Source organism: Pseudophryne corroboree, chromosome 6 (genome assembly GCF_028390025.1).
Source record: "Pseudophryne corroboree isolate aPseCor3 chromosome 6, aPseCor3.hap2, whole genome shotgun sequence".
Taxonomy (NCBI): Eukaryota; Metazoa; Chordata; class Amphibia; order Anura; family Myobatrachidae; genus Pseudophryne; species Pseudophryne corroboree.
In genome coordinates this window covers 70,228,595-70,253,714 of record NC_086449.1, presented here as the reverse complement: position 1 = coordinate 70,253,714, position 25,120 = coordinate 70,228,595, and the positions used below count along the sequence as shown (strand labels likewise).

At 47.8% G+C, this 25,120-nt stretch overlaps 1 protein-coding gene and 1 long non-coding RNA gene across 2 annotated transcripts in view; one reads left to right on the top strand and one right to left on the bottom strand.

Annotated features, from left to right (window-relative positions):
• Window positions 1-25,120, top strand: part of LOC134936175 (oocyte zinc finger protein XlCOF7.1-like) — a 216,182-nt gene that overhangs the window by 109,790 nt on the left and 81,272 nt on the right. The gene's annotated exons all lie outside the window — the stretch shown is intronic.
• The window catches only part of LOC134936176 (uncharacterized), an 83,775-nt gene that overhangs the window by 38,176 nt on the left and 20,479 nt on the right, over window positions 1-25,120 (bottom strand). The window contains exon 2 of the long non-coding RNA XR_010180472.1: window positions 18,928-19,581. This is a non-coding gene — a long non-coding RNA (uncharacterized LOC134936176). The remainder of the gene's footprint in view (window positions 1-18,927; window positions 19,582-25,120) is intronic.

Genomic DNA, 25,120 nt, shown 5'->3' with positions numbered 1-25,120 from the left:
ACATTACACCTCACAGCGACTTGCGTTATTCACATTACACCGCACAGCGACTTCTGTTACTCACATTACAGTGCACAGCGACTTCCGTTACTCACATTACACCGCACAGCGACTTCTGTTACTCACATTACAACGCACAGCGACTTGCATTATTCACATTACACCGCACAGCGACTTCTGTTACTCACATTACAACGCACAGCGACTTGCGTTATTCACATTACACCGCACAGCGACTTCTGTTACTCACATTACACCGCACAGCGACTTGCGTTATTCACATTACACCGCACAGCGACTTCTGTTACTCACATTACACCGCACAGCGATTTCCGTTACTCACATTACAGCGCACAGCGACTCCCGTTACTCACATTACCCCGCACAGCGGCAACTGTCATTCACATTACAACACCCAGCAGCGTCTGTTACTCACATTACACTGGACAGCGACATCACATTATTCACATTACAGAGTACAGCGGTGTCACATTATTCATATTACAGCGTACACCGGCGTCACATTACAACGCACAGAGGCGTCCATTATTCACATTACACCACCCAGCAGCGTCTGTTACTCACATTACACCGCGGGTGGGGGTGCCGATAGAACTGTTCTATCACAAGAGCACTTTGTTTGCAGGCAAAGGTCAGAGAGATTAGAGTAGACTCATACTCACCTCTCCTGCTGGATCCACCGCGGCCGCACTGTCTCTTCCTCTGAGGTCTGCGCAATAACGTCAACGGAGTTTGGCGCGCAGATCTCCTCCTCTTCCGGACAGCCGTGTGGTGTGGGGACGGGACCTCTTCTCCTGTTAGTGGCCGGTGGCCGCAGCGCACAAGGCAAAGTACATTCATTTAGTGATGTGTGGGAGGGCGGGGCCACAGATGATAGGCGGGACCACACCCCAATCAGCCCACTGGGCCTCTGCTTGGTAGAACTAATGACCAATCCGGCCCTGGTCACTAGAGTTCAGTCTTGCCCACTGTGCTTGCAGTAAATGAGGAGGGTGAAAGTACAGAGCCACAATTCGTTTGCACTACTGCTGAATAGAGCTCCTGTCCTGGCAGCAGGGCTATCGCTGGGAAGTCTGCTGATGAAGCTCCTTCATTTGTCTCCTTCTCCGTTCCTGCCATTGGGGACCTGCCAGCAGCTGGACTCCACCACCCACAGTCAATCAAATCGCGGGCATAATGCCGTGAAGGGGCGTGGCCTAATGCCGCAAGGGGGCGGAGCTACGATCCCAGGCCGTGAACATGAAAAAAAACTTTGCCTATCAGGTTCCCCGCATGTGACACTGACCGGCGCTGCCATGGTGGTGGTGTTTACAGCAGCATAGACTTTTGCAGATACCGTGGGCCTATTTTGGAGGGTGGGCCTGGAGCTGCAGCTCCATCAGCCCCATTGTTAATCCGGCCCTGGATGTTCCGTGTGAGTAAGCAGCTCAAGCTGAATTCAGATACAGGAAAAATAAAGAAATTTTATCTTTGATAGAATATTAGTTAATGATTTTAAAATTTGATAATTGGATGGTGAAACTAGAAAATGGGGTTAATAAATATAGGACAGATTTGTCGGCCTTTCAGAAGAACAAATATGACAGAAAGTTAAAGAGGATTACAAAGGATGTAGAGAACATACCTGGGTGCAGAAAGGTGATAGGAGATGTACACGGGATCCGGACTGAAAGTCGACAGTAACTAGGTCGACAATGTCTAGGTCGACCACTATTGGTCGACAGTAACTAGGTCGACAGGGTGTCTAGGTCGACAGGGTCTTTAGGTCGACATGTTCTAGGTCGACAGGTCAAAAGGTCGACATGAGTTTTTCACAATTTTTTCTTTTTTTTAACCTTTTCATACTTAACGATCCACGTGGACTACGATTGGAATGGTAATCTGTGCCGAGCTAAGCCGTAGCGGTGCGAAGGCACCATGCGAGGGGACGCGGTGCACTAATTGGGGTTCCCGGTCACTCTACGAAGAAAACAACACCAAAATAACATTAAAAACTCATGTTGACCTAGAACATGTCGACCTAAAGACCCTGTCGACCTAGTTACTGTCAACTAATAGTGGTCGACCTAGACATTGTCGACCTAGTTACTGTCGACTTTCAATACCACACCCGATGTACACATATACATTAGAATTCATCATGTGCTGATATAAATTGCTACTTGCGGTAATTAGAAATTAACCATCGCCGTGATGTATAAAGATACACACATTGTGACTCAGGCTCCCTGTGATGTGTTATAAGTTAGGGTATATGTAATGTGATCACTTCTCCTGTGGGTGCCATGCTGCGTATGTACAGACTGCTGACTACATACGTGTAAGTGGAGAGTGCCATGGAATGGTCCTCCTGGTACTTTTTTGAAAAGTAGCCCATAGGCTACAACAGCTAATGTGGGCCCTAATTCCAAGTTGATCGCTAGCTGCTTTCGGTCGCACTGTGGCGATTAGGTGAAAAAGCGGCATTTCTGCGCATGCGTACGGGCCGCAGTACGCACGCACAAAGTACTTTTACACAAAACTATGCAGTTTTACACAAGGGCGAGCGAGGCTTTTCTGTCGCTCTGCTGATCTGTGAGTGATTGACAGGAAGTGGGTGTTTCTGGGTGGTAACTGGCAGTTTTCAGGGAGTGTGCTAAAAAACGCAGGCGTGTCAAGTAAAAACGCAAGCGTACCTGGGGAAACAGGGGAGTGGCTGGCCGAACGCAGGGCGTGTTTGTGACGTCAAAGCAGGAACTATACAGACTGAAGAGATCGCAAGGAAGGAGTAGGTCTGGAGCTACTCTGAAACTGCTTGAAATAATTTCAACACTTTTCTGCTAACCTTTCGGTCGCACTTCTGCTAAGCTAACATACACTCCCAGAGGGCGGTGGCCTAGCGTGTGCACTGCTGCTAAAAGCAGCTAGCAAGCGATCAACTCAGAATGAGGGCTGTAATCTTGAGATGGCGTTCTGGAGCTTGGAAAAAATAAGAATTTACTCACCGGTAATTCTATTTCTCGTAGTCCGTAGTGGATGCTGGGAACTCCGTAAGGACCATGGGGGAATAGCGGGCTCCGAAGGAGGCTGGGCACTCTAGAAAGATCTTAGACTACCTGGTGTGCACTGGCTCCTCCCACTATGACCCTCCTCCAAGCCTCAGTTAGGTACTGTGCCCGGACGAGCGTACACAATAAGGAAGGATATTGAATCCCGGGTAAGACTCATACCAGCCACACCAATCACACCGTACAACTCGTGATATGAAACACAGTTAACAGTATGAAACAATAGAGCCTCTCAACAGATGGCTCAACAATAACCCGATTTAGTTAACAATAACTATGTACAAGTAATGCAGATAAACCGCACTTGGGATGGGCGCCCAGCATCCACTACGGACTACGAGAAATAGAATTACCGGTGAGTAAATTCTTATTTTCTCTAACGTCCTAGTGGATGCTGGGAACTCCGTATGGACCATGGGGATTATACCAAAGCTCCCAAACGGGCGGGAGAGTGCGGATGACTCTGCAGCACCGAATGAGAGAACTCCAGGTCCTCCTCAGCCAGGGTATCAAATTTGTAGAATTTTGCAAACGTGTTTGCCCCTGACCAAGTAGCTGCTCGGCAAAGTTGTAAAGCCGAGACCCCTCGGGCAGCCGCCCAAGATGAGCCCACCTTCCTTGTGGAATGGGCATTGACAGATTTTGGCTGTGGCAGGCCTGCCACAGTATGTGCAAGCTGAATTGTACTACAAATCCAACGAGCAATAGTCTGCTTAGAAGCAGGAGCACCCAGCTTGTTGGGTGCATATAGGATAAACAGCGAGTCAGATTTTCTGACTCCAGCCGTCCTGGAAACATATATTTTCAGGGCCCTGACAACGTCTAGCAACTTGGAGTCCTCCAAATCCTTAGTAGCCGCAGGCACCACAATAGGCTAGTTCAGGTGAAACGCTGACACCACCTTAGGGAGAAACTGGGGACGAGTCCTCAATTCTGCCCTATCCATATGGAAAATCAAATAAGGGCTTTTACAAGACAAAGCCGCCAATTTTGATACTCGCCTGGCAGAAGCCAAGGCAAATAACATAACCACCTTCCATGTGAGATATTTCAGATCCACGGTTTTTAGTGGTTCAAACCAAAGTGATTTTAAGAAAACTCAACACCACGTTGAGATCCCAAGGTGCCACAGGAGGCACAAACGGGGGCTGACTATGCAGCACTCCTTTTATAAATGTCTGAACTTCAGGTACTGAAGCTAGTTCTTTTTTGAAAGAAAATCGACAGAGCCGAGATCTGTACCTTAATGGAACCCAATTTAAGGCCCATAGTCACTCCTGCTTGCAGGAAATGCAGAAATCGACCTAGTTGAAATTCCTCTGTTGGGGCCCTTTCGGCCTCACACCATGCAACATATTTTCGCCATATGCGGTGATAATGAGTTGCTGTAACCTCTTTCCTGGCTTTAGTAAGCGTAGGAATTACTTCCTCCGGAATACCCTTTTCCTTCAGGATCCGGCGTTCAACCGCCATGCCGTCAAACGCAGCCGCGGTAAGTCTTGGAACAGACAGGGCCCCTGCTGCCGCAGGTCCTGACTGAGTGGCAGAGGCCATTGGTCCTCTGATATAAATTCTTGAAGTTCTGGGTACCAAGCTCTTCTTGGCCATCCACGAGTATCGTTCTTACTCCTCGCCTTCTTATTATTCTCAGTACCTTTGGTATGAGAGGCAGAGGGGAGAACACCTAAACCGACTGGTACACCCACGGTGTTACCAGAGCGTCCATAGCTATCGCCTGAGGGTCCCTTGACCTGGAGCAATATCTTTTATAGCTTTTTGTTAAGGCGGGACGCCATCATGTCCACCTGTGGCCTTTCCCAATGGTGTACAATCCTATTGGAAGACTTCTGGAGGAAGTCCCCATTCTCCCGGGTGGAGGTCGTGTCTGTTGAGAAGATCTGCTTCCCAGTTGTCCACTCCGGGAATGAACACTGCTGACAGTGCTAACACATGATTTTCCGCCTATCGGAGAATCCTTGTGGCTTCTGCCATCGCCATCCTGCTTTTTGTGCCGCCCTGTTGATTACATGGGCGACTGCCGTGATGTTGTCTGATTGGATCAGTACCGGCTGGTTTTGAAGCAGAGGCCTTGCTGGCCTCAGGGCATTGTAAATGGCCCTCAGATCCAGAATATTTATGTGTAGGGAAATAACCTGACTTGACCAAAGTCCCTGGAAGTTTCTTCCCTATGTGACTGCCCCCCAGCCTCAAAGGCTGGAATCCATGGTCACTAGGACCTAGTCCTGTATGCCGAACCTGCGGCCCTCTTGAAGATGGGCACTCTGCAGCCACCACAGTAGAGATACCCTGGTCCTTGGAGACAGGGTTATCAGCCTATGCATCGGAAGATGCGATCCGGACCACTTGTCCAACAGGTCCCTCTGAAAAGTTCTTGTATGGAACCTGCCTAATGGGATTGCTTCGTAAGAAGCTAGCATTTTTCCCAGGACTCGCGTGCAATGATGCACCGCTACCTATTTTGGTTTCAGGAGGTCTCTGACTAGAGATGACAACTCCTTGGCTTTCTCCTCCGGGAGAAACACTATTTCTGGTTTATGTCCAGAACCATCCCCAGGAACAGTAGACGTGTCATAGGAACCAGCTGTGACTTTGGACTGTTTAGAATCCACCTATGCTGTTGTAGCACTTTCCAAAATAGTGCTACCCCGACTACCAACTGCTCCTTGGACCTCGCCCTTATAACGAGATTGTCCAATTACGGGATAATTACAACTCCCTTTTTTTGAAGGAGTATCATCATTTCGGCCATTACCTTGATAAAACACCCTCGGTGCCATGTACAGTCCAAACGGCAGTGTCTGGACTTGGTAATGGTAATCCTGTACCACAAATCTGAGGTACTCCTGGCGAGGATGGTAAATGGGGACATGCAGGTAAGCATCCTTGATGTCCCGGGATACCATGTAATCCCCCTCGTCCAGGCTTGCAATAACCGCCCTGAGCGATTCCATCTTGAACTTGAATTTTTTTATGTTCAAGGATTTTAAATATAAAATGGGTCACACCGAACCATGCGGTTTCGGTACCCCAACCCGTGTGGAATAGTAACCCCGTCCTTGTTGAAGTAGGGGCACCTTGAGTATTACCTGCTGGGAATACCGCTTATTAATTGCCTCTAGCACAGCCTCCCTGCTTGAGGGAGTTGTCAGCAAGGCATATTTTAGGAAACGGCTGGGGGGGAGACATCTCTAATTCCAGCTTGTACCCCTGAAATACTACTTGGAAGAAACAGGGATCCACCTGTGAGCGAGCCCACTAATTGCTGAAATTTTTGAGGCGGCCCCCCACCGTACCTGGCTACACCTGTGGAGCACCCGCGTCATGGTGTGTACTCACAGGAGGCGGGGGAAGAATCTTGATTCTGGGAACAGGCTGACTGGTGCAGCTTTTTCCTTCTACCCTTGTCTCTGTACAGAAAGGAAGCGCCATTTGACCCGCTTGCTTTTCTGAAGCCGAAAGGACTGTACCTTTTTCTGTGAGGAAACCTGAGGTAAAATTATTTCTTCCCAGCAGTTGCTGTGGATACGAGGTCCCAGAGACCATCCCCAAATAATTCCTCACTCTTATAAGGCTCTCTATGCGCTTTTTAAGTCAGCATCACCTGTCCAGTGACAGGTCTCTAATACCCTCCTGACAGAATGGACATTACATTTATTTTGGATGCCAGCCGGCAAAATATCCCTCTGTGCATCCCCCATATATAAGACAACGTCTTTAATATGTTTTTATGTTTGCCAACTATTATCCCTGTTTGACAGGGTCACCAACCACGCTGCAGCAGCACTATCTGCAGGTCTCAGTCTAGTACCTGAGTGTGTAAATACAGACTTCAGGATAGCCTCCTGTTTTTTTTATCAACAGGTACCTATTAAAGTGGCCGTATCCTAAGACGGCAGTGCCACCTTTTTTGACAAACGTGTGAGCGCATTATCCACCCTAGGGGATATCTCCCAGCGCAACTTATCCTCCTGGCGGGAAAGGGTACGCCATCAGTAACTTTTTATAAATTACCAGTTTCTTAACGGGGGAACCCACGCTTTTCACACACTTCATTTATTCATCTGATGGGGGAACAAAACACTGCCTGTTTTTTCTCCCCAAACCTAAAACCCATTTATAGAGGTTAAAGTCAGAAATGTATAACACATTTTTTATTGCCGGGATCAAGTCACGGATTGGATTGTGTATATGTCTCCACCTTGTCGACACTGGAGTCAGACTCCGTGTCGACATCTGTGTCTGCCATCTGAGAGAGCGGGCGTTTTTGAGCCCCTGATGGCCTTTGAGACGCCTGGGCAGGCGCGGGCTGCGAAGCCGGCTGTCCCACAGCTGTTACGTCATCCACCCTTTTATGTAAGGAGTTGACACTGTCGGTTAATACCTTTTACCTCTCTATCCACTCTGGTGTCGGCCCCACAGGGGCGACATCACATATATCGGCCTCTGTTCCGTCACCATATAAGCCTCCTCATTCAACATGTCGACACAGCCGTACCGACACACCGCAGACACACAGGGAATGCTCTAAACGAGGACAGGACCCACAAAAGCCCTTTGGGGGGACAGAGTGAGAGTATGCCAGCACACACCAGAGCGCTATATACTGCAGGGACTAACTGAGTTATGTCCCCTATAGCTTTATATCTATATATATAATGTATACTGCGCCTAAATTTAGTGCCCCCTCTCTCTTTTTTTAACCCTTGTAGACTGCAGGGGAGAGCCAGGGAGCTTCCCTCCAACGGAGCTGTGAGGGAAAATGGCGCCAGTGTGCTGAGGAGATAGGCTCCGCCCCTTTTTCGCGGCCTATTCTCCCGTTTTTTATGGACTTCTGGCAGGGGTATTTACCTCATATATAGCCCCTGGGGCTATATATTGAGGTATTTTTGCCAGCCAAGGTGTTTTTATTGCTGCCTCAGGGCGCCCCCCCCCAGCGCCCTGCACCCTCAGTGACCGGAGTATGAAGTGTGTGAGAGGAGCAATGGCGCACAGCTGCAGTGCTGTGCGCTACCTTGGTGAAGACTGAGTCTTCATGCCGCCGATTTTCCGGACCATCTTCTTGCTTCTGGCTCTGTAAGGGGGACGGCGGCGCGGCTCCGGGACCGAACATCAAGGCTGGGCCTGCGGTCGATCCCTCTGGAGCTAATGGTGTCCAGTAGCCTAAGAAGCCCAATCCGGCTGCAAGCAGGCGAGTTCGCTTCTTCTCCCCTTAGTCCCTCGCTGCAGTGAGCCTGTTGCCAGCAGGTCTCACTGAAAAGAACAAATTCTAAGACTATAACTTTCTAAGAGCTCAGGAGAGCCCCTAGTGTGCATCCAACCTCGGCCGGGCACGAAATCTAACTGAGGCTTGGAGGAGGGTCATAGTGGGAGGAGCCAGTGCACACCAGGTAGTCTAAGATCTTTCTAGAGTGCCCAGCCTCCTTCGGAGCCCGCTATTCCCCCATGGTCCTTACGGAGTTCCCAGCATCCACTAGGACGTTAGAGAAAAATGGGGTATGTTTTTGTCAGTGAAAACTAGGAACCGCAGCAGATATTTCTAATATCTGTTAAGGTCTACTGTACATATATAGTTGGAGCTACTTAATATTTGCAGGTACCCCCTGAATATGGGTATTTCTGAGGTATATCCTATTGGTGTTGATACAGTCAGCAGTGATGTGTGATGAAAGTTAGTCCATATGATAGATTACTTTAACCAGGTTTTAGAATGGAACTCTCAGCAGTAGTGTCAACAGGTATGTTCTCTTGAAAATGCAGTATCTTGGCCTGTACAATCTCTGCCACTACTAGGAAATCATACTAGCAAATCATACTCTGGGGTAAAGTTTTGCAGCATTACCACTGCAATCACCTTGTTGTCTACTTGGATGACTACTGCAGTCAATTGCTGAGATATAGACAGCGTCTTTTCTATTAGAGTGCACCTCAGTTTGATTTGTCTTATGATGCCTTTGTCTTAGTAAGACATTTGCAGTGCTATTCACATTTCATGTGCTGTCACCGTCACAACTGAGGTCTGAGGCTGACTGAGGGAATCCTCAGATGTAGGGGCTGGTATGTAGGTGAACTGTGGAGGTGAGATTAGATTCCTAGACATACAGGATGTTAGAACACCATGAACCCGAAGGAGTGACCACAACAACGGAGTAAAATATAACAGTCAGTTTATTGAACACACAGTATAAATCTTGGCAATGAGATATCTTCAACAGTGAGTATAGAATTCAGTACAGTTCCTGGGAATGCAACTGGTATTTGAGACTGTGGCTATGCAGAACAAGATAACAAAGTCCTTGCCAAAATCCGGAGTTGGAAAGTCTGTGGCCACAGCTAACCGCTGTAATGAGGAACGAGTAAGTACTGCCCAGTAGGTGGTAGACAGGAGACTGGAATAGGCACTGATACACTGAGGTTGAAGAGATGTAGATAGGATTGCCAGAGTCTACCAGACGGAACCGGTATGAGGAAAGATGTACTGAACTCATCACTGGAGTAACAGTTCGATGGTGAGCATCGATGGATACTGTGGTCCAATGTTGTGTGGAATGATATGTAGGGCGATATATGAATACTGCTGGAGATGACGTGAAGCACCGCTGTAGGCAGATGGTAACACCAATCACTGCTGGAAGCTGAAAGCGATGTAAGTGACACGCTGGAAGCCAGTGACACTTTACCACAGAAGCTAGTGAGCGATGCCGTAGATAATAGAAGCAATAACGATACAAGGACACTGCTGGAAGCTGGAGGCAGAACCAACGCTGGAAGCCGATGTCAGGACCGCAGAAGAACGCCAGGAAGCAGAGCTGGAACACTGCAGGAGTCAGGCTGCATCGCAGGATGGTAATTGGTGCCAGTCTCTTGGTGAAGCTGAATCACAGGAGCTGAAATATCTGGAAAGTCAAGCTGAGAATTCACCAAACAGGAGAGACATGTATGCAGGATTGACAACCAAAGCACTGACGATTATCCAGCCCTGGAGCAGGATATTTATACCAGCTGGTGAGCAGGGATTGGCTGGATAATTACACAGAGTCCAGACTGCAGTGGATAGGCTGAAAACAACATGTGATGAAAACAAACGGCTGCACCCATGTTTGAAACTGGAGGGAAAGTCTGTTTGTATTTTACATGTGAGAATCGTCAGTAATGGCGGCGGAGGCCGCAGAGGGCAGGAGACGCCATACTTTAAACAGACGGATGTTTAATATAATGTTGCCATGTCAGCGCTGCTGCGATCACAGAGGAGAACCTTGAGACACAGATATGTAGCGCGCTGCCCACAGACAGCACAGGTGGATCCCAGGCCTAGAACGCCGGGCCAGTCTCAGAAGGCACTTAGCAGGTAAATAATGGGGGCTAATAACCTGAATCGTGACAGCACCCCCCCCATTAGTGGAGCCAGGACACTTAGGCTTACGAGGAAATCTGGCGTGGAAAGCCTGGACCAACCTGGGAGCATGGACATCCGATGCATTTGTCCAGAAACATTCCTCAGGGCCATAGCCCTTCCAATCAATTAGGTACTGAAGATGACCGTACCGGAAGCGTGAGTCCAGAATCTTGGCGACCTCATACTCCACACCTCTTTGAGTTTGAACCTTGGGTGCTATGGGGAGTGCAGAATGGAAACGATTCAGGACCACTGGCTTGAGAAGAGGAATCTTCAGGAATGGAGGCAACTTGAGTCTATAAGCAACTGGATTGACGACTTGTTCAATCTGAAATAGACCGATGTACCGAGGTGCAAACTTCATACTTGGAACTCTTAATCTCCGATTTTTAGTAGACAGCCAAACATGGTCACCTGGTTTGAGGGCTGGAATTGCCCTACGATTCTTGTCTGCAAACTTTTTGTACCTTGAGGAAGCTTTCAAGAGAGCTGTCCGGATATTCTTCCAGTTTTTAGAAAACTGACGAAAGGTGACATAAGCTGCAGGTACTGCTGTTGCTGGAGGCGGTTGAAACTCTGGAACCTTTGGATGGAGACCGTAGTTGGCAAAGAATGGCATAGAAGAGGATGAAGAGTGGTACTGGTTATTATGACAAAATTCGGCCCATGGAAGAAGATGAACCCAGTCGTCTTGAGAAACGGATATATAAATTCGGAGGAAGGACTCCAAGTCCTGATTCACCCTTTCGGTTTGCCCTTTGGTTTGGGGGTGATAAGCTGTGGAAAACTTTAGCTTGACTTGGAGTGCTGAACACAGACTTTGCCAGAATTTGGCTACGAACTGGACACCTCTATCAGAGATAATCTCTTCTGGAAGACCATGTAATCTGAAGATTTCTTGAATAAAAACTTGAGCCAGCTTGGAAGTTGATGGAAGACCGGTGAGAGCAACGAAGTGAGCCATCTTGGTGAACCAGTCAACTAGCACCCAGATGGTATTATAGTTGTTACATTCAGGAAGATCTGAAATAAAGTCCATAGATAAATGGGTCCATGGGCAATGAGGAACAGACAAGGGTACCAGTTGTCCTGCGGGTGACTGGCGAGGTACCTTGTGCTGGGCACATTTAGGGCAGTATGCAATAAACTCTGTAGTGCCTTTCTTCAGGGTCGGCCACCAGTATGATCTGTAAATGAATTCAAAGGTTTTCTGAATACCCGCATGTCCGACAAAGCGAGAGGAATGTGCCCATTGCAAGAGCTTCCTTCTAAGGGCCGGTTTCACAAAGCGGAGGCATAGAGTCCACTCTCACGGTGGAGAATGCCACTGGATCGAGAATGGGATATTTACCAGTAGACTCAGACTAATTTTCTTGCTCCCAGGAGCGGGAAAGAGCATCAGCCTTACAATTCTGTTACCCTGGACAAAACGAAAGTTTAAAGTTAAACCTGGAAAAGAAGAGTGCCCATCTGGCTTGACAAGGGTTGAGGCATTGGGCAGCTTTTAAGTACAGAAGGTTCTTGTGGTCTGTCAGGATAGTGATGGTATGAGAAGCTCCCTCCAGTAGGTATCTCCATTCTTCAAGAGCGAGTTTAATAGCTAAAAGTTCTTGATCGACAATGGCGTAATTACGCTCAGCAGGAGAGAACTTCCGTGAGAAGAAGCCACAGGGGTGTAAGTGGCCATCATCAGATCTTTGAGAGAGCACAGTGCCGACTCCGACTGAAGAGGCATCCACCTCTAAGGTGAAGGGTGAGCTGGTATCAGCCTGTTTCAGAACTGGAGCGGAGAAAAACTTCTGTTTGAGTAGATAAAAAGCTTGAGTAGCTTCTTCCGACCACTTGGAGGGATTAGCACCTTTTCTTTTAAGAGCAGTGATAGGTGCTACAATAGCAGAGATGCCCCGAATGAACCTCCTGTAATAATTGGCAAACCCCAGAAATCTTTGAACACCCTTGAGTGTTGTGGGTATTGGCCAATCACGGATAGCCTGGAGTTTCTCAGGCTCCATCTCTAATCTGGAATCCGACACGATGTACCCCAGAAACGGAATTGACTTGACCTCAAAGACACATTTTTCCAATTTACAATATAAATGGTTGGCACGGAGACGGGACAGAACTTCATTGACCCAATGACAATGCTCCTTTAAGTCATTAGCAAAGATTAAAATATCATCGAGGTAGACCACAACATGTCAGTAGAGGATATCACGAAAAATTTTGTTCACAAAATGTTGGAACACTGCTGGAGCGTTACTGAGTTCGAAAGGCATGACAATGTACTTGTAATGTCCGTCTTGAGTGTTAAACGCGGTCTTCCACTCGTCACCCTTCCGGATACGGATGAGATTGTACGCACCCCTCAGATCCAACTTAGAAAATATTGTGGCTCCACTGACACGATCAAATAGCTTGGTGATAAGAGGCAAAGGATACCGTTTTTTCACTGTGATGTCGTTGAGCCCACAGTAGGCAATACAGGGTTGCAGACCACCATCTTTTTTTTTCAGAAAGAAGAAGCCTGCAACAGCCAGTGAGGAGGAAGGTTGAATGAAACCTTTTGGCAAGATTTTCTTTTATATACTCCTCCATGGAGTGGGTCTCTGGAAGTGACAACGGATAGGTGCGTCCTCGAGGTGGAGACTTCCCTGGAATGAGATCAATGGGACAATCCCACTCACTATGAGGAGGAAGAATATCTGTAGATGATTTACTAAAAATATCAGTGAAATCTTGGTACAGTGGAGGTGGAACATCTGTAGACTTGGATGAAGAGGTGCGAGCTGGAAGTACCTTTTGAAGACAAGTCTCTGAACAGGAAGGACTCTATGCCAAGATATGCATAGTCTTCCAATCAATTTGTGGATTATGGAGAAGAAGCCATGGAAAGTCTAGAACTACAGGATGTGTGGCTTTTGGAATGACCAGAAAAGATATCAACTCGGAGTGAAGAGCTCCTACCTTCAGACGGATAGGCAGGGTCTTGAGATTAATGACTGCGTCGGAAATCCTGCTGCCATCCACCGCAGTCAGGCATTTGGAGGACGAGAGTCTCTCGGTGGGTAGGGACCACCGCTCAAAAAATTCCGCAGTCACAAAGTTTCCAGCTGCTCCAGAATCCAACAGAGCGATGGGATTCCTGAAGCGCTGAGATACCTGAAGAGAAACTGGAAGGTTACAGTCACATAAAGGTGGAGAGGAATTCATTACTCCTTGCCGACCCTCTCCTTGATTGGCTAGGATTTGGAGTTTCCCTGATGCTTCAGACAAGCGTTGATGACATGAGATGGAGCAGCACAATATAGACACAGGTGTTCTGATAAGCGTCTTCTACGCTCTGCAGGAGACAGACGAGAGCGGTTGATCTGCATGGGCTCATCTTTGGGTGGAGATAACTGACGAGCAGGTATAACACTGGAGGTTTTAGGAATTGTGGACCTTCCTCGTTCAATTGCTCTTTCACGGAATCTAAGATCAACTTTGATGCAGAGGGATATGAGCTCATCAATTTTAGGAAGTAAGTCTCTAGTAGCGAGCTCATGTTTAATTTGCTCAGACAACCCTTGCCAGAAAGCTGCGTAGAGAGTGTCGTCATTCCATGAGAGTTCAGAAGCAATTATCTGGAATTGTACTAAATATTGACCAACTGTCCGTGTTCCCTGACGTAGCCGGAGGAGATCAGTGGACGCAGATGTCACACGTCCTGGCTTGTCGAAGATGCGCCTGAAGGTCGCCACAAAATTTGTGTAAGAAGAAAGCAGGACATCAGACTTCTCCCATAGAGGTGAGGCCCAATCCAGAGCAGGACTACTGAGGAGGGAAATGATGTAGGCAACCTTGGTGTTGTCGGTTGGAAAGTTGCCAGGCTGCAACTCAAAGTGAATTTCACACTGGTTTAGAAAACCTCGTCAGGCTTTAGAGGAACCATCGAACTTGTCTGGTGTCGGTAGATGAATATGAGGAGCAGAAACGGGAATGGTGGGTGAGGTTACCACTAAAGGTACTGTACTCAGCACACTGGATGCCCCTGAACCACGGAGGGTTGTTTGAATCCCATCCAGACGGGAGGAGAGGTCGTGGAGACAGCGAATCACTTGATCCTGTGCAGCCTCCTGATGTTCAAGGTGGGCTGCAAGTTGTTGTATCAGGGTAGTCGCTTGGGCCTGGTCTCTGGCCGGATCCATTAGGTCAGTGCTTACAGTCGCAACTGAGGGCTGAGGCTGACTGAGGGAAGCCTCAGATGTAGGTTCTGGCGTGTAGGTGAACCAAGGAGGTGAGATTAGGTTCCTAGACATACAGGATGTTAGAACACCATGAACCCGAAAGCGTGACCACAACAACGGAGTAAAATATAAGTCAGTTTATTAAACACACAGTATAAATCTTGGCAATGAGATATCTTCAACAGTGAGTGCAAAATGAAAATGCAGTACAGTTCCTGGGAATGCAACTGGTATTTGAGACTGTGGCTATGTAGAACCAGGGCCGGATTAACAATGGGGCGGATGGAGCTGCAGCTCCAGGCCTCCCCATCACAATAGGCCCACAGCATCTGCTGTGCTGCTGCAGCAAGGAATTTTTTTTCCCTGCTACAGCAGCTTGCAAGTGACAGTCTGAAGCACCGCTCCCACCTGCGCGTAGATGTATTATTGATAGTTGTAGTAGTTGGACTGACTGCGTCTGCTACTGCTGGCCGAACGGCTCAAAACGCCAGCAGTACACAGCCACACTTCTGCAGAGGATCTGGAAACTCGACAGGGGGCGTGGCTACACGGAGTCCAGGGGGTGGAGCTACACAGGACTGTCTCAGGCTGCCTGCTGCTCACATGGCTGCTGCTGTGCTGTGAGAGGGAAAGTTGAAGCTGATGCACATGCAGGGCAGCCAGTGAGAGTACACTCTGCTGTAGTGTGTAAGGTAAGAGTGAGTGGGGGGGAATTGTGTGTGTGTGTGTGAGCTTCTGTGAATGTGAACTTCTGTATGTGTGTGTGTCTTGTATGTGAGGTTCTGCAGGGAGTAGGATTTAATATAGCAAGGGTGAGAGAGTGCAGGTGCAGGGAGTGTGTAAGTGTAATATAGCGCAAGGGTAAGAGTGTGTGAGTGTAATAAAGTGTGGGAGCAGGGAGTGTGTGAGTGATACAGCGAGGGGGCGGGAGTGAGTGACTGTAATAGAGTGCGGGGAGCGGGAGTATGTGAGTGTTATACAGCACAGGGGGCGGGAGTGTGTGAGTGTAATAGAGTGCAAGGTGCGGGAGTGTGTGAGTGTAATAGAATGCAGGGGCGGGAGTTTGAGTGTAATAGAGTGCAGGGGTGGGAGTGTGTGAGTGTAATAGAGTGCGGGGGTGGGATTGTGATACAGCATGGGGGGCGGGAGTGTGAGTGTAATAGAGTGCAGGGGTGGGAGTGTGAGGCTGTATTAGAGTGCGGGGGTGGGAATGTGATACAGCGTTGGGGGGTGGGAGTGTATGAGTGTAATAGAGTGCAGGGGCAGGAGTTTAAGGGGAAGACTAGATGGGCCAAGTGGTTCTTATCTGCCGTCAAATTCTATGTTTCTATGAGTGTATGAGTGTAATAGAGTGTAGGGGCGGGAGTGTGTGAGTGTGATAAAGCGTCGGGGGCGGGAGTGTGTGATTGTAATAGGGGGCAGGGAGTGTGTGAGTGTGATACAGCGCTGGGGGCGGGAGTGTGTGAGTGTAATAGAGTGCAGGGGGCAGGGAGTGTGTGAGTGTGATACAGCGCTGGTGGCGGGAGTGTGTGAGTGTAATGGAGTGCAGGGGGCGGGAGTGTGTGAGTGTAATAGAGTGCAGGGGGAGGGAGTGTGTGAGTGTGATACAGCGCTGTTGGCGGGAGTGTGTGAGTGTAATGGAGTGCAGGGGGCGGGAGTGTGTGAGTGTTATAGAGTGCAGGTGGGAGGGAGTGTGTGAGTGTGATACAGCGTGGGGGCGGGACTGTGTGATTGTAATAGAGTGCAGGGGGCAGGGAGTGTGTGAGTGTGATACAGCGCTGGGGGCGGGAGTGTGTGAGTGTAATAGAGTGCAGGGGGCAGGGAGTGTGTGAGTGTGATACAGCGCTGGGGGCGGGAGTGTGTGAGTGTAATAGAGTGCAGGGGGCAGGAGTGTGTGAGTGTTATAGAGTGCAGGGTGGAGTGAGTGTGATACAGCGCAGGCCGCGAGGGGTGGGAGTGTGGGACCAATGTGTTTTTCCTACTGAAGCCATTAATTTTTTTTCCGCCCCTTTGGGGTCCAGTGTGTTTTATTTTACCTGTAGGGGCCAGTATTTTTATTTGTATTTTTCTGGCAGTGCCAATGTGTCTTAAGAATGAAGACTAGCTCAGTGGTATAAATATGAAGTCCACTGTTTTCCCAAAACTGTTCGTCGATTTCTCAAGGTGATATAAAATTGAAAAGTGGTTATATCATTTATGCCCTGTTAGTGGAAAACCGTCTGCATGTGTTCACCGTTTGATGCGGTGACATTACAGGTAGAGCACCCTTACTGATGAGACTGCAGAAGGAGTGCATCATGCTTTAAATAACAATTCATATATATATACACACTGTATATGTATTTATATAAGCATGTATTTTACACAGAAATTAGGATCAAGAACTCGCTTTTATAAAACGAGGGTCTCGGGAGATGCGCTCTATGTACAGCCAATCACTGCGTGCCTGTGACTGCGGCCAATATCTATCACCCCATCTCTAGCCACTGCCAGCGTATGGCTGCTGAGACCTTAGAACCCCACAGTTCATGTAAAGGCTGGATAAAGAAAACATTTGTTTATAGTAAACACTGATTGGGGGAGGGAGCAAACCGAGTGTGCTGCCTGTAGTGTTTTATATACTGTTTGTGGGCCCGTATTTGTGTATTGCCAGTCCACTTCAATAAAAACCAAAGCCCGTTCCCTGTCCCCCCAAAAATAGTTTGTGTGTGTATCACCAGAATATAATATACAGATAGTCCTCTCATTTTGCATTATACATTTTAGCACCATTAAAACTGGATCTGGTCAGGATCCCTGTGGTCGGAATCCCGGCATTCGAAATACAGATGCTAGAATCCCGAGATTACTCAGAGTGCTGGAGCCGGGATCCCGACATTGATCACACTACCCGGCGTCGGAATCCCGTACAATGATTACAGAGACCACCAGAGATAAGCAGCGGTGGGGGTGGGGTGTTCGGGAGGGGAGGTGGGTAGTTAGGTTTAGTCTGCGAGGGGGGGGGGGATTTGAGGGTCAGGCACCCCCGGGGATGGTTAGGGTTAGGCTGCGGTAGTGGTGGGGTGTTTAGGTTTAGGGTACGGGAATGGTGGGTTAGGGGGTTAGCTTAGTTAAATAGTTCATGTTGGTATTTTCAACATCTGGATGCCTATGTCGGTATTTTGACAGCCAGCTTGCCAACCATCGGGATCCTGATACCGACCCCATTAAAACATATATAATAGCCCAAAAATCGGGCCTGATTCCGAGTCAAACTCAGGCACAACTGTGTGTGCATCTTTTGCCGCTGTAGTGTGTGCGACTTTATGCTGATCTTAAAACACAAACGTCAAAACCTGCACCTTACCCCATGCTATGTGCAGATCTCTGACAGACTACTGCCTCCAATGTCAGCGATTAATCATCTGATTTCGCTACAACTGCAGTGACACTCCTATAACATGTCCATAAGATGGTGCGTCTCCGTGTGTTGTATGCCATTCCCCAGTCAGGAGCCCCTAATACATTATACTGTAGCTATGTATTGGATATTAGCAATTTGGGTTTGAATCTATCTATCTATCTATCTATCTATCTATCTATCTATCTATCTATCTATCTACAGGTTGAGTATCCCTTATCCAAAATGCTTGGCACCAGAGGTATTTTGGATATGGGATTTTTCCGTATTTTGGAATAATTGCATACCATAATGAGATATCATGGTGATGGGACCTAAGTCCAAGCACAGAATGCATTTATGTTACATATACACCTTATATATATTATACGCAGCCTGAATGTCATTTTAGCCAATATTTTTTATAACTTTGTACATTAAACAAAGTGTGTGTACATTCACACAATTCATTTATGTTTCATATACACCTTATATACACAGCCTGAAGGTCATTTAATACAATATTTTTACTAACTTTGTGTATTAAACAAAGTTTGTGTACATTGAGCCATCAAAAAACAAAGGTTTCACTATCTCAGTCTCACTCGAAAAAGTCTGTATTTCGGAATATTCCGTATTTCGGAATATTTGGATATGGGATACTCAACCTGTATCTATCTCACTATATGCTGGGTCACCTCAGTTTTCCCTGTTCTGCCCTGTCCAGGCGACACCCTCCATCCAACCCCACCATTCCTTCTCAGTATAACTACTTATTACAAAAGTAAACTTTTTTTTTACATATAGAAAGATTTCACATTCATGACATTGCTGAGCGACCTGTAGCCTCTTTCACCGGAAGTGACGTGACGCCACTTAGAAGAAGAGTACTCGTTGGTGGATACAGGACTGTGAGCTGAGGAGTGCCGGAGGACTGACCAGTGCAGTGCAGCGAGGTATAGGGGATTTCCGGGTTCCCCTGTTCCACCAAAACCCGCAAGCTGTTTTTGAACTGCTTTTGTAGTTCAATTACTCTGGTAATTTTCCATTGCTTCTCTCAATTCAGTCCATGCCATTGAGCCATTCAAACTATTGCTGCTATTTTTTATGCCAAATATGGGATGTTTTTAATCAATGTCTATTGTTACTGTATTGTACTTTGTTTGATGGATGATTAAAACTGTACGTCACTATATATTATATTATATTTTCTTTTGTATGGCATCCATATGAGCTTAACAAACACCTCCTGGAGCCTGATGTAAGTGACACGCTGGAAGCCAGTGACACTTTACCATAGAAGCTAGTGAGCGATGCCGTAGATAATGGAAGAAATAACGATACCAGGACACAGCTGGAAGCTGGAGGCAGACTAGAACCAACGCTGGAAGCCGATGCCAGGACCGCAGTAGAAAGCCAGGAAGCAGAGCTGGAACACTGCAGGAGTCACGATGGTAATTGGTGCAGGTCTCTTGTAGAACTGAGTCACAGGAGCTGGAATAAATGGAAAGTCAAGCTGTAAATTCAACAAATAGGAGACATGTATGCAGGATTGACAACCAAAGCACTGACGATTATCCAGCCCTGGAGCAGGACTGACGATTATCCAGCCCTGGAGCAGGATATTTATACCAGCTGGTGAGCAGGGATTGGCTGGATAATTACACAGAGTCCAGACTGCAGCGGATAGGCTGAAAACAACATGTGATGAAAATAAGTTTTTAAACCTACCGGTAAATATTTTTCTCCTAGTCCGTAGAGGATGCTGGGGACTCTGTAAGGACCATGGGGTACAGATGGGCTCCGCAGGAGACATGGGCACTATAAAGAACTTTTGAAATGGGTGTGCACTGGTTCCTCCCTCTATGCCCCTCCTCCAGACCTCAGTTAGAGAAACTGTGCCCAGAGGAAATGGACAATACGAGGAAAGGATTTTGTTAATCTAAGGGCAAGATTCATACCAGCCCACACGATCCACACCGCATATCCTGGAATATACACAACCAGTTAACAGTATGAACAAAATAGTATCAGCTAAAGACTGATCTCAACTATAACATAACCCTTATGTAAGTAACAACTATATACAAGCCTTGCAGAATTTGTCCGCACTGGGACGGGCGCCCAGCATCTTCTACGGACTAGGAGAAAAAGATTTACCGGTAGGTTTAAAATCTTATTTTCTCTTACGTCCTAGAGGATGCTGGGGACTCCGTAAGGACCATCAGGATTATACCAAAGCTCCAAAACGGGCGGGAGAGTGCGGATGACTCTGCAGCACCGATTGAGCAAACATGAGGTCCTCATCAGCCAGGGTATCAAACTTGTAGAATTTTGCAAAGGTGTTTGAACCCGACCAAGTTGCCGCTCGGCAAAGCTGTAATGCCGAGACGCCTCGGGCAGTCGCCCAAGAAGAGCCCACCTTCCTAGTGGAATGGGCCTTTACCAAATTTGGTAACGGCAACGTGTTACAGATCCAGCGAGCAATAGTCTGCTTAGAAGCAGGAGCGCCAAGCTTGTTGGAAGCATACATGATAAACAAAGATTCTGTTTTCCTGACCTTAGCCGTTCTGGCTACATAAACCATCAAAGCCCCCACCACCTCCAGTGACTCGGAATCCTCCAAGTCAGAAGTTGCCACAGGCACCACAATAGGTTGGTTTATATGAAAAGATGAAACCACTTTCGGCAGAAATTGTGGGCGGGTCCGCAATTCTGCTCTATCCGCATGGAAAACCAGATAAGGGCTTTTATGTGACAAAGCCGCCAATTCTGACACACGCCTAGCCGAAGCCAAGGCTAGTAGCATGACCACCTTCCACGTGAGATATTTTACTTCCACCGTTTTGAGTGGTTCAAACCAGTGTGATTTCAGGGAACTCAACACCACGTTAAGATCCCAAGGTGCCACTGGAGGCACAAAAGGGGCTGAATATGCAGCACTCCCTTTACAAACGTCTGAACTTCAGGTAAAGCAGCCCCCCAGTGGGACTGTGACAATGGAGGTACATAATGACCCACCGTGGGCCGCTTTTTCCAAGGTTTCAGCTTTTTCTAACTTTTATGTAAGGAATTAACATTATCAACCTTCCACATATCCATCCAGGTGTCGGCGCCGTCGGCGGAGACACCACTTTCATTTGCTCCCACTCTGCTTCCACATAGCCTTCCTCATCAGACATGTCGACAGTTCCCCCACCAGGCCCTTTGGAGAGACAGAGAGAGAGTATGCCAGCACACACCCCAGCGCTATAACCCAGGAATAACACAGTAACTTAATGTTAACCCAGTAGCTGCTGTATATTGGGGGTAATTCCAAGTTGATCGCAGCAGGATTTTTGATAGCAATTGGGCAAAACCATGTGCACTGCAGGGGAGGCAGATATAACATGTGCAGAGAGAGTTAGATTTGGGTGGGTTGTTTTGTTTCTGTGCAGGGTAAATACTGGCTGCTTTATTTTTACACTGCAAATTAGATTGCAGATTGAACACACCCCACCCAAATCTAACTCTCTCTGCACATGTTATATCTACCCCTCCTGCAGTGCTCATGGTTTTGCCCAATTGCTAACTTTCTTGCTGCTGCGATCAACTCAGAATGAGGGCCATTGTGTTTTTGCGCCTAATTTATGTGCCCCCCCCCCCCCCCCCCCCTCTCTCTTTTTACCCTTTTCTACCGTGATCTGCAGGGGAGAGCCTGGGGAGCTTCTTTTCAGTGGAGCTGTGGAGAAAAAATGGCGCTGGTGAATGCTGAGGGAGAAGCCCCGCCCCCTCAACGACGGGCTTCTGTCCCGCTTAAATATGCATTTTCTTGGCGGGGGCTCACACATATATACAGTGCCCAACTGTATATATGTGTACTTTTGCCAAAAGAGGTCCATATGCTGCCCAGGGCGCCCCCCTACGCCCAACACCCTTACAGTGACCGGAGTATGGTGGTAATTCCAAGTTGATCGCAGCAGGATTTTTGTTAGCAATTCGGCAAAACCATGTGCACTGCAGGGGAGGCAGATGTAACATGTTCAGAGAGAGTTAGATTTGGGTGTGGTGTGTTCAATCTGCAATCTAATTGCAGTGTAAAAATAAAGCAGCCAGTATTTACCCTGCACAGAAACAATATAACCCACCCAAATCTAACTGTCTCTGCACATGTTATATCTGCCTCCCCTGCAGTGCAGATGGTTTTGCCCAACTGCTATAAAATAAGAATTTACTTACCGATAATTCTATTTCTCGGAGTCCGTAGTGGATGCTGGGGTTCCTGAAAGGACCATGGGGAAATAGCGGCTCCGCAGGAGACAGGGCACAAAAAGTAAAGCTTTACGATCAGGTGGTGTGTACTGGCTCCTCCCCCTATGACCCTCCTCCAAGCCTCAGTTAGGATACTGTGCCCGGACGAGCGTACACAATAAGGAAGGATTTATGAATCCCGGGTAAGACTCATACCAGCCACACCAATCACACCGTACAACCTGTGATCTAAACCCAGTTAACAGTATGATAACAGAGGAGCCTCAGAAAGATGGCTCCTTACAACAATAACCCGATTTAGGTAACAATAACTATGTACAATTATTGCAGAAAATCCGCACTTGGGATGGGCGCCCAGCATCCACTACGGACTCCGAGAAATAGAATTATCGGTAAGTAAATTCTTATTTTCTCTATCGTCCTAGTGGATGCTGGGGTTCCTGAAAGGACCATGGGGATTATACCAAAGCTCCCAAACGGGCGGGAGAGTGCGGATGACTCTGCAGCACCGAATGAGAGAACTCCAGGTCCTCCTTAGCCAGGGTATCAAATTTGTAGAATTTTACAAACGTGTTCTCCCCCGACCACGTAGCCGCTCGGCAGAGTTGTAATGCCGAGACCCCTCGGGCAGCCGCCCAAGAAGAACCCACCTTCCTTGTGGAGTGGGCTTTCACAGATTTTGGCTGTGGCAGGCCTGCCACAGAATGTGCAAGCTGAATCGTACTACAAATCCAGCGAGCAATAGTCTGCTTAGACGCAGGAGCGCCCAACTTGTTGGGAGCATATAGTATAAACAGTGAATCAGATTTCCTGACTCCAGCTGTTCTTGAAATGTATATTTTTAAAGCTCTGACAACGTCCAACAACTTGGAATCCTCCAAGTCGCTTGTAGCCGCAGGCACTACAATAGGCTGGTTCAGATGAAATGCTGACACCACCTTAGGGAGAAAATGCGGACGAGTCCGCAGTTCTGCCCTGTCCGAATGGAAAATCAGATATGGGCTTTTGTAAGATAAAGCTGCCAGTTCTGACACTCTCCTGGCCGAAGCCAGGGCTAATAGCATGGTCACTTTCCATGTGAGATATTTCAAATCCACATTTTTTAGTGGTTCAAACCAATGAGATTTGAGAAAGTCCAAAACAACATTGAGATCCCACGGTGCCACTGGAGGCACCACAGGGGGCTGTATATGCAGAACTCCCTTAACAAAAGTCTGGACTTCAGGAACTGAAGCCAATTCTTTCTGGAAGAAAATCGACAGGGCCGAAATTTGAACCTTAATAGATCCCAATTTGAGACCCATAGACAATCCTGATTGCAGGAAATGTAGGAATCGACCCAGTTGAAATTCCTCCGTCGGAGCACTCGGATCCTCGCACCACGCAACATATTTTCGCCAAATGCGGTGATAATGTTGCGCGGTTACTTCCTTCCTTGCTTTAATCAAGGTAGGAATGACTTCTTCCGGCATGCCTTTTTCCTTTAGGATCCGGCGTTCAACCGCCATGCCGTCAAACGCAGCCGCGGTAAGTCTTGAAACAGACAGGGACCCTGCTGAAGCAAGTCCCTTCTCAGAGGTAGAGGCCACGGATCCTCCGTGATCATCTCTTGAAGTTCCGGGTACCAAGTCCTTCTGGGCCAATCCGGAACCACTAGTATCGTTCTTACGCCTCTTTGCCGTATAATTCTCAATACTTTTGGTATGAGAGGCAGAGGAGGAAACACATACACCGACTGGTACACCCAAGGCGTTACCAGCGCGTCCACAGCTATTGCCTGCGGATCTCTTGACCTGGCGCAATACCTGTCCAGTTTTTTGTTGAGGCGAGACGCCATCATGTCCACCATTGGTCTTTCCCAACGGGTTACAAGCATGTGGAAAACTTCTGGATGAAGTCCCCACTCTCCCGGGTGAAGGTCGTGTCTGCTGAGGAAATCTGCTTCCCAGTTGTCCACTCCCGGGATGAACACTGCTGACAGTGCTATCACATGATTCTCTGCCCAGCGAAGCATCCTTGCAGCTTCTGCCATTGCACTCCTGCTTCTTGTGCCGCCCTGTCTGTTTACATGGGCGACTGCCGTGATGTTGTCCGACTGGATCAACACCGGTTTTCCGTGAAGCAGAGGTTCTGCCTGACTTAGAGCATTGTAGATTGCTCTTAGTTCCAGAATGTTTATGTGAAGAGACGTTTCCAAGCTCGACCACACGCCCTGGAAGTTTCTTCCTTGTGTGACTGCTCCCCAGCCTCTCAGGCTGGCGTCCGTGGTCACCAGGATCCAATCCTGTATGCCGAATCTGCGGCCCTCCAATAGATGAGCACTCTGCAACCACCACAGAAGAGATACCCTTGTCCTTGGAGACAGGGTTATCCGCTGGTGCATCTGAAGATGCGACCCTGACCATTTGTCCAGCAGATCCCTCTGGAAAACTCTTGCGTAGAATCTGCCGAATGGAATTGCTTCGTAAGAAGCCACCATTTTTCCCAGGACTCTTGTGCATTGATGCACAGACACCTTTCCTGGTTTTAGGAGGTTCCTGACAAGTTCGGATAACTCCTTGGCTTTTTCCTCCGGGAGAAAAACCTTTTTCTGAACCGTGTCCAGAATCATCCCTAGGAACAGCAGACGTGTTGTCGGAATTAACTGGGATTTTGGAATATTCAGAATCCACCCGTGCTGCTTTAGCACTTCTTGAGACAGTGCTAATCCCATCTCTAGCTGTTCTCTGGACCTTGCCCTTATTAGGAGATCGTCCAAGTATGGGATAATTAATACGCCTTT